At 36.7% G+C, this 2,893-nt stretch overlaps 1 pseudogene; it reads left to right on the forward strand.

Moving 5' to 3' along the window:
• Positions 1 to 1,032: 1,032 nt before the first annotated feature.
• Positions 1,033 to 2,270, forward strand: LOC132517883 (large ribosomal subunit protein uL30-like; annotated as a pseudogene).
• Positions 2,271 to 2,893: the final 623 nt, after the last annotated feature.

Raw genomic sequence — 2,893 nt, forward strand, 5'->3', positions numbered from 1 at the left:
ACTTCCCTAACCTGCGAAAGAAAACAGATATCCAGGTCCAGGAAGCACAGAGAGTCCCACACAGGATCAACCCAAAGAGGACCAAACCAAGACATACTGTAATTAAAGTGGCAAAAGTTAAAGAGAGGATATTAAAAACAGCAAGGAAAAGCAACAAATTATATACAAGGGAACTCTCATAAGGCTATGATCTGACTTTTCAGCAGAAACTCTGAAGGCTAGAAGTGGATGGCACAATATATTTAAAGCAATGAAAGGGAAAAATCTATAACCAAGAATACTCTATCTGGAAAGGCTTTCATTCAGATTTGATGGAGAGATCAAAAGTTTTACAGACAAGCAAAATTTAAGAGTTCAGCACCACCAAATCAGCTTTATAAGAAATATTACAGGAACTTTTGTAAGTGAAAAAGGAAAGGACACAACTACAAATGTGAAAATTACAAAAGGAAAAAGCTCATCAGTAAAGGCAAATGTACAGTAAAGGTAGTAAATCAACCACATATAAAGTTAGTAGGAAGGTTAAAAGACAAAGGTAGTAAAATCATCTATAGCTGCAATGAGTAGTTAAGGGATACACAAAACACAAATGTATAAAATATGATGTCAGAAACAGCAATCATGGGTGAGGGGAGTAAAAATGTAGGTTTGTTGAAATGAGTTTGAAATTAAGAGATAATCAACTTAAAATAATCACACACACACATACACACACACACACACACATATATATATATATATATATATACAGAGAGATTGTTATATATAAACCTTATGGTAACTACAAACCAAAAATCTATAAAAGATACACACACAAAAAAGAGAAAATAATCCAAACATAAACTAAAGATAGTCATCAAATCAGAAGGGAAGAGAACAAAAGAAGAAGAAAGGAACAAAAAGAACTACAAGACAACCCCCAAATAATTAACAAATTGGCAATAAGTACATACCTATCAATAATTACTTTAAATGTAAATGGACTAGACACTCCAATCAAAAGTCATACGGTGCTCTTTCCTGGCTGGAACCATGGAGGGTGCAGAAGAGAAGAAAAAGAAGGTTTCTGCTGTGCCAGAAACCCTTAAGAAAAAGTGAAAGATGGGACTTCCCTGGTGGTCCAGTGGTTAAGAATGCCTTCCAATGCAGGGGACACAGGTTCAATCCCTGGTTGGGGAACTAAGATCGTACATGCCACAGGGCAACTAAGCCTGCACACTCTACAGCCTGTGCGCCACAACTAGAGAGCCCATGTGTTGCAACTACTGAGCCCATGTGCTCTGGAGCCCGCATGCCACAACTAGAGAGCCTGCACACTGCAACTACTGAGCCTGGGCACTCTGGAGCCCATGTGCCACAACTAGAGAGAAGGCTGTGCGCCACAATGAAAGATCCCACATGCCGCAATGGAGATCCCACATGCTGCAACTAAGACCCGATCCAGCCAAATAAATAAATAAATAAATGAATAAATAAATAAATGAATGAATACATGAATAAATATTTTTTTTAAAAAAAGAAAAAGTGAAAGAATTTCACAGAGCTTAAGATCAAGAGCCTAAGAAAGAAATCTGCCCAAAAGATGTTTTGAAAGGCAAGGAGGAAGCTTATCTATGAAAAAGCTAAGCACTATCACAAGGAATACAGGCAGACTGAAATTTGAATGGCTAGGATGGCAAGAAAAGCCGGCAACTTCCAGGTACCCACAGAATCAAAATTGGCATTTGTCATCAGTATCAGAGGTATCAATGGTGTGAGCCCAACGGTTTGAAAGGTGTTGCAGCTCTTTCACCTCTGTCAGATCTTCAATGGCACCTTTGTAAATCTCAACAAGGCTTCAATTAACATGCTGAGAATTGTGGAACCATACATTGCATGGGGGTACACAAAACCGAAGTCAGTAAATGAATTGATCTACAAGCATGGTTTTGGTAAAATCAACAAGAAGCAAATTGCCCTGATGTATAATGTGTTGATTGCTTGATCTCTTGGCAAACATGGCATCATCTGCATGGAGGATCTGATTCATGAGATCTATACTGTTGGAAAACTTTTCAAAGAAGTAAACAACTTCTGTGGCCCTTCAAATTGTCTTCTCCATGAGGCAGAATGAAGAAAAAGACTACCCATTTTGTAGAAGGTGGAGATGCTGGCAACAGGAAAGACCAGATCAACAGGCTTATTAGAAGGATGAACTAAGGTATCTACCATGATTATTTTTGTAATCTAGTCAGTTAATAAACAGTGACTGTTTTCAAATTGAAAAAAAATTTCACAGAGTGGCTGAATGGATACAAAAACATGATCCATATATATGCTGCCTACAAGAGACTCACTTCACATCTAAAAATACACACAGGCTGAAAGTAGTGGATGGAAAAGGTATTCCATGCAAATGAAAATGAAAAGAAAGCCAGGGTAGCAATATTTATATTAGACAAAATGACTTTAAAACAAAGACTGTAACAAGAGATAAAGAAGGATATTACCTAATAATCAAGTGATCAATCCAAGAAGAAAACATAACAATTTAAAATATACATGCACTCAACATAAGAGCACCTAAATACATAAAGCATATATTAACAGACACAAAGGGAGAAATTGACAGCAACACAATAATAGTAAGGGCCTTTAACAGCCCCACGTAAATCAATGGACAAATCATCCAGATAGAAAATTAATAAAGAAACACTGGCCTCAAATAACACATTAGACCAAATGGATTTTATACACATATATAGACCATTCTATCAAAAAGCAGTAGAGTACACATTCATTTCAAGTGCACATGGAACATTCTCCAGGATAGATTACATGTTAGGCAACAAAACAAACTCTCACTAAATTTAAGAAAACTGAAGTTATATCAAGTATCTTTTCTGACCACAAG

The sequence above is a fragment of the Lagenorhynchus albirostris genome, chromosome 3 (genome assembly GCF_949774975.1).
Source record: "Lagenorhynchus albirostris chromosome 3, mLagAlb1.1, whole genome shotgun sequence".
Classification (NCBI taxonomy): Eukaryota; Metazoa; Chordata; class Mammalia; order Artiodactyla; family Delphinidae; genus Lagenorhynchus; species Lagenorhynchus albirostris.